Below are 8,322 nucleotides of genomic sequence, written 5' to 3' on the forward strand. Positions count from 1 at the left end.
TTCCCCCTTGTACGTTATAAGGGAATATGAAAACACTTCACAATTTCATGAATTAATAGAAGTGAAATTTCTGTCAAGCCTCGTGATACTCTAAACCGTACTGTACAGGGTTAATACAGGGTGACACCGGGGTGACACAGTAGATTAAAAAGTAGGCAAATGTCAGTAATTGAACATTTCACACACCATATACAAATAAACTTTTCATCCATTTAGTTTATTTGTAGAGTGGAGATATCAAGCCTACAGCGTTATGTTATTGATTGATAACATTCCTCTGGTACTAGGTTATATTGAAAATGTTCATCGACAGTTAAAAAACATACTCCAGGCTACAATGATCTACCATATGATGAGCAGCTGAGACGTGTTAAGGCTGGGGCCAGAATTTACGGCAGTCGCTTACGTTATAGTTTATAAAATTGTCCACTCCATTTACCTACCATATATTTAATTATGAGGCAGTCAATAGCCAAGCGTGTCTGTCAAAGTATCTCTGAATAGGTAAGTTAAAGTGTATGTAATATAGCCATACAGTTGTATATTAATGTATTTGACTTGAGTAAAATTGGGTATTGAAGACATTTTCAAGTACTCTATGGCGTTCGATAATGTGTATAGTTTGATATTCTATGCCATCAAATAGCCTCCTACATGTTCTTATTTTGAAATAGTGCTTACCGTGGGAGGGGGTGGGTGGACACCTCTCACACCCTCCCCACTAGCTATCATGGGGGATGCTGTGTCTGCCCAGAATCAAGATTGAAAGATATAGCCCTGCCGACAAAGTAACTCCAAGTACAGCCCAATGTGAGACCTTTCTCGCAAAGCCCACATATATTTGTAAAGCAATATCTCATTATTATATATGGACGCTGAAGTTGATTTCCACTCTTAGTGTAGTGTAGTGTATCGTACTGCACATCTCTGAAGTGGGAGTATGGAAATTGTTGGGTTCATTCCGGAGGAGGCATGATAGTTTGTGAGAGCGCGAAGGGGAGGGGTGCGAAAAAAAGGTTTGACCATAATAATTTCTTTCCAAACCCCCTACCGAAAATTGTGATCCCAGCCTACGGGAATACTTTTGGTTCGTGTTGGCCCGCTTTGTTGTTATTAAATAGCGGTAGTCTGACTTCTAGAGCTGAGAGGAGAACTAGTCCAAGGAGAAGAAGTAACCGATACTGATACATTAGGTAGTCTACACTGTCTGTCTGTCTGTCTGTCTGTCTGTCTGTCTGTCTGTCTGTCTGTCTGTCTGTCTGTCTGTCTGTCTGTCTGTCTGTCTGTCTGTCTGTCTGTCTGTCTGTCTGTCTGTCTGTCTCTGTCTGTCTTTCTGTCTCTCTGTCTCTGTCTCTCTGTCTCTGTCTCTCTCTCTCTGTCTCTCTCTCTCTGTCTCTCTCTCTCTCTCTCTCTCTCTCTCTCTCTCTCTCTCTCTATATATATATATATATATATATACAACGTTGTCTGATGATCGCACTATACGTGAAACTCCGAGTTTCAACCAAGAAAGAGTTCCAGAACTATCAAAACTATTGAGCTCTGCTACTGCGGTATAGAGCACTGTCTTAGCAAATTGATACTCACCGAATTATATATATATATATATATATATATATATATATATATATATATATATATATATATATATATATATATATATATATATATATATATATATATATATATATATATATATATATATATATACATACATATATACATACCGTACATACACTCTGTAAAACAAACTAGTATCATCAGATTAAGATAAAGACAATATAGTAGGCGGGCATGTCTGATAACGAGTTTTCCTCAAGTGGTCACACAGTCACACCCCATTTTTAGGTAGTGTTCCGTCTCTGATGATAATGACTTTTCCACATGTGGCAGCACATACAAGTTGTTCAGGGTTAACTGATACCACCTTGATTTATTTACCAACGTCTCTAGATCTGATTACGGTCGAATACTTAAATGCATCTTCAAGAGTGTGCAACACGTTTAATCAGTTTTGTTTAATATATCCGTGGAAGTTACAATGTAATATTAACCGTTGTACGTGATCGTTCTAAGTAACATTCTATCAACAAAACAGAGTTATATAGGATCCTGTCTCTCGTGGTGTTTATACTTTGATAATTTACCACACTATTAAAGTAGGCATATATTGTATGCCTTTGCACTACATTTTTTCTTAATCACCACGCGCAATCAAACGCACTGGTGTTTTTTTTTCGAGGGTTGTAACAATGTGAACACCCAATATTGACAAATGGAAATTCGTCTGTGTTGGTAAAACATAGTATTCAATTTAAACACAACTTTTTACCTGAAATTTTCGACTAAAGTGTGCAGTCGAAAATTTCAGATAAATTTTTCAAGTTGTGTTTGGAACAAAAGTTAAATTACTACTCAATATTAACGTCACTATCTCACAAGGGAAAACACACATTGGAAACATACACTAGGGGAACCCCATTGACCTGAGCAAGTCTCGTCAGCACCAAGAAAACTGCAAGACTGAAACTGTGTAACTCTATCCACTTCTAATGAACTATATACGGATGTTACTATTAGCCATTATATTTTTCTATGAACAGCAAACTGTTGTGACGCGTATTGTCGTGGCATAGAACACACTGGGCATAAACCCCATGTTTATTGTTCGAACGCATTAGCATTAATTGCGTCTAGTAATAAATAAATGTATATATTTGGAAAATGATGTTTCTGCAGGTTATTAAATCACTTACCCAGAATCCAGAAAAATAAATATAACAAGTTGCTAAGGGCTAGTCCTTGGTGTATATCCACTTCGTATTGCACCATCTTGTGAATAATCCATTAAATATGTGAGAATGGAACCCCTGCTAGGTATGTGTGTAAGACGAGCTTCATGTGACAACAATATCTACTTCTCTTCTACTAGAGAACTATGCGCCGTCAGAAAGATCACATTTCCTGTTTAGTTTTTTGAAGACATGTCTGCGATCCAATACCATTTATTTTTTTCTTTTGTTTTCTTTCCGTAGGGACTAGACATGAATTGCAAGGGGGGGGGGGTTGCTGTTTTTCCTAGTAAGAACATGATTGAAGAGCCCTCCCCCAATGTTTGCACCCTAATTACTGAACCCACCTCTTCTGTAATTGGAATATATGTTATCTAAATATTATTGTACAAGAAAATATACACCCTCCCCAAAATACTTGCATGGAAAATGACAATCCTCCCCTAAAATTGCCCCCACCATATGCCACGTATATAAGTGCTGCTAGATAAAATGAATGTCTTTAGCTCAAGTAATCAGTTAAAATGATTTAAGCGTGAAAAGAAAAACTACCCTAAGCAGGCTAAATGTATAAATGTTATATATATATATATATATATATATATATATATATATATATATATATATATATATATATATATATATATATATATATATATATATATATATCAAATTAATTAAACATATACTATTCGTACATACTGTGAATTTCATTTGAAGAACAATAAATACACACTAGTAATGTAATATGTATTATATTTAATTGGACGACATTGATATTGACAAAAAATGTAAAAATAATGAATATATATATATATATATATATTGACTGATGATCGCGAAAGCGTGAAACACTGTAACGGCTACTGTGTATCTTGATTGATACTTATGATGTCTCCATTATGTCATCTCATCCAATGACCCGGATAATGGTTATGGAACACATACGTAATGTTATACACATATTATTCATACCAACCTAACTAAGTAATCATCACATTAAACTATATAGTGCAAAGTTACATGTACTTTGTAATTCGATATGTTCATGACAAAGTAGAGATATGATTGTACCATGTATAATTGGTGTATCTGGGTAGGGTTTTGCTCATAACAGTAGATTGTTGACCTCTGTACATGCTAAAGATCAAGTTGTTATCAAAACATACAGCAGGAGAAAGTAAACTGTCCGGGAACAACAGTCTGAACTGATATAATTGTTGCATGTGTCTGTCTACTGCAGTGTGGATTTATGTACATTGTAATATACAATTGTTGCATGTGTCTGTCTTTTGCAGTGCTTGCTTTATATAGATTGTGTAATACAATTGTTGCATGTGTCTGTCTTTTGCAGTGCTTGCTTTATATACATTGTAATACAATTGTTGCATGTGTTTGTCTCTTACAGAGTGGATTTTATACATTGTAATAAAATTGTTGCATGTCACTGTCTCTGGTGAATTATATATACTGTAATACAATTGTTGCACATGTCTACATGGTATAGTCCACACTTAGTGTACAATCATGATATATATGGTTTTATTTTTTTTGTCAAAATTATAACAGGGGCGTATACTGTATTATATGCAAAACTTGTTTAGTAAATCACCCTTTGGAAGAGACAGACACAAGCAACAAATGTTACTGTTCTGACTTTTGGTCCATGCACAGCTTAATTTATTCTGATGTATAATAAGGAATATATTCCTATTTGGATAGGGACATATGTAGTGGTTTGAAATAAAAATACAAATAAAAACAACCCGAAAATAGATTGATGACATTGAACCCAAGTACATGCAAGTACAAAACACTTTAAATGTATTAATGAATTGTAACGTTGTTTAGAAAGTAGCTGTGATACACATAACATGAATAAACTTTAATTTTCTCATTAACAGTGTGCAGGAAAACAGTTGGCTTTGCAATAAGGTAAATCAAGAACACAAAATTGAATTTTCCAAAAAATATACCCGCAGTCCTTTAAGTGAATCAGATACAGTAACGTAGACATAAATATATTTACAATATAACGGTTATGGCTGAATGGCAGCCATATTTATCATAAAACTTAAGACTACGATTTACTAACTGGGGACTATGCGTTTGATGACGACTTGCTTGTTACGTATTAATCGTTACTGCTGTGCCCCTAACAATAAATGTATCTTTGAATTTTTTTATCAAACTAACCACACCCACTCTGGTTATATTCGCTAAGACTCAGGTAAAAAATACAAGTACATTTATAATGCTTTTTTTTTAAATTGATAAACCCTGATCGTGCTAAAATGCACGATAAAGAAATTTACATATCGAAATATCACATAAAATGTTGACATAAAAATATATGGTATTCTTATAGTACTTTAATTGTTTTGTTGCGAAATGATATTTGTATCTATCTATCTATCTATCTATCTATCTATCTATCTATCTATCTATCTATCTATCTATCTATCTATCTATCTATCTATCTATCTATCTATCTTTCTCTCTCTCTCCCTCCCTCCCCCTCTCTTTCTCTCTCCCTCCCCCCCCCCCTCTCTCTCTCTCTCTCTCTCTCTCTCTCTCTCTCTCTCTCTCTCTTTTATCATTTACATGTGTAATTTGAAATATCTTTTATAAACAATTATACCAGCCCAGTTAATTATAATTTCAATTTTTACATTACATTCATAATTACCCCTTCTATTGTCAATGTGATATAATATACCAAAATAACAATATTAAACTCATTAAAATATTCAAACTAAACATAGGTTTAACACATGATACGAAACTACTCGCGGCTATCTGATGATTGCTTGATGATGAAGTCGGTTTACGATCGACGATTGAAAACCCACTGTGATCAGTTCGTGACGTCACCAATCGGCGAGGGTCTTTGGGTGGCATAACTGGGGAAAAAAAGTAACGAAGATCATATTAGTTTCCGTTTGAAAGATGGACTAAAGATGGCCTGTACGTGATTAGCAATTCAAAACTACTAAAATCAGAATTTTGTGTAGTCTGTACAAAGGTACCATTAGTCTTGTCGCCTCGTAAAAGTGGAAGCCGGTTCGCGATTGTGACATATATGTACTGATCGACGATGAATTGGTTAGGCAAAATCTACCTTCGTTTATGTGCACAACTAACTATACTGCGCACACGTTCACGTATTCGAACGCTTCTTCGCAATCGAACTCGCCCGCGAACGAACCAGCGTGCATGCCGGGTAATATTTCATAAGGTGTGATAGTGATAGGGCGGCATGGCACGATACACCTGGCACAAAATCTGACATTTGACATCTCACACAAAATTCTTGCACACCAAATCTTGGTAAATTTGTTTTAAAAAGATATCACCTACATTTAGTTAGATATAACTTAATTACGGTGTTGAATTTAAATAAGTGAAAAATAAACTTATAACGTTATTTTCACCCTATCCAGTGTGTTTACGTCATCATGGGAGTCGGTGATTGAATACATCATTATATTAAAATTCATTGAAAAACACTGGTTGGTAGTGCTTTAAATTGAATGTACTACAAGGGCCACTAGTCGCGATATGGTAAAATTCTGACTGCACAACTTACGCCTAAAAATGTTGTTTGGTAACGTTTACCCGACCCCACCTAGTTTTTCACGCCAACCTTAAACTTTTTTGGTACGTAATCGAGAAAAGAAAAGAAAATCGCGCAAACTTTGAAGTTTCGTAAGAAATAGTGGATGTGGAAACTGACATCAACTTAAAAAGACAATATAAAACTGTTCTTCCAATCTGTAATGGCTGTACATCTGATGAGAAGAAACCAATAACACAGAGACTATATGGAAAACAACTGAAAACATAACTACCTGAACTAGACACATACATATGATATATATATAGGTAGGCCTTACCTGTTGTCGTAGTTAGCTGTATTTCAAACTGGCACTGCTTGATTGTGTCATAATTGTTATCATTGTATACATATTGTAAAACAATAACTAAGTTGTAGTTCTTTGGGTAAGAATCGTCGACTTGTAGAGTTGCCACTAGAGTGTCTGTTGAGTGAATGACAATCTCCAACGAGAATCCATCCGAAATGTCTTTTGCGCTATCACCAATTGCATAAAATGTTCTCGTTATGCTAACTCGTCTCTCGTCGCTTGTACTGTGATACGTTAACACAGTTTGTAAAGTGATGGAATTGTTAAATGGAGGGTCAATGTTGACAGGACAAGACAATGGTTGACCTCTATAACCTACTAAATAATGTTGCCCTGTTGATGACATGAGTACAGGTTGAACTGTAAAATTAAAAAGATTAGAGATATTTTGAGTTATTACACACACAAAAAAGCTTTCCACGCATGATGACTATAACGGCAAGTTAAGTGTGATATAAGTTATTACAAACGATTTATTGATAACTGTACGAAATAAAGTAATAAATATTTCTATAGAGACACAATTTAGGTGATTGGAAAATCAAAATAATTCAAATGTAATTAAATTGCAATTTACAAGTTGCATACTTACTGACTATACATTTATTACAGATTCAATTTAAATTGAATTTCAATTGAAAAAAATCAAAAACAGAAATGTATATTTTCTGCGTTTAAACACATATCTCCCAATATTGCATGCATTGTGCGTGATGCTAATTCATATATGAAATACGGTCCTATAATTTCTGGTGATTCCAATTTCAAGTAGCAATTTTGAAGTTGTTGTTGTTGTTGTTGTTGTTGTTGTTGTTGTTGTTGTTGTTGTTGTTTTGTTAATTTATTTTTTTGTTGGGGTTGGGGGTAAAGCTAACATCACTTCTACATTATATAAATGTAGCCATGGTCACTATAAATGCAATTACAGTGAATTTCACAATACCGCACAGCTTTTCCATTCGATACAACGACGCAGAAAGCAATACGATCGCGAAACAGGACATGCTACATATGGAGCGTAAACGCTCCATATGCTACACTTTAAGATAACAAGATTGAATGAGTACAGTTTCTTGCTACATTGTGTCTAAGTAAAATGAAATAATGTACCACCATACAGACATGAAATGTACACCGCAAATAACGTTTTACGCGCCCTTCATCGGGTGTTTGATACTAAATTGGCGCCTGAATGTCTGCATGGAGTTGCAATACATTTAAACGGTGCATTTCATTCTGACTAAATGCAGAAAAAAGTGCGGGCTTGCTATTGAAGTGTTTCTTGTTGGTTTCAAACAGAAAAGCTGAACAGTAGTACTGTGACTGTCACTGTACTACTACATACCTGTAGTCGTAACCGGTTGTATTTGAAACTGGTACTGGTTAGCTTGGTTGTGAACTCTTCCTTGGTATTCATAATGCAAGGCAATATCGAGATTGTACGTTTCTGGTGGGTAAAGTTCGTTGACATGTAAACTTGCTATGAGAGTGTCTGTGGAGTTCACTACGATTTCCAAAGAGAATCCATCGAAAGCATCTGACGACTTTTCACCAATTAAAGAAAATGTTTTCGATATGGTTAATCTTTCCTCTTGGTCTTGACT

The sequence above is a fragment of the Glandiceps talaboti genome, chromosome 9, assembly GCF_964340395.1.
Source record: "Glandiceps talaboti chromosome 9, keGlaTala1.1, whole genome shotgun sequence".
Taxonomy (NCBI): Eukaryota; Metazoa; Hemichordata; class Enteropneusta; family Spengelidae; genus Glandiceps; species Glandiceps talaboti.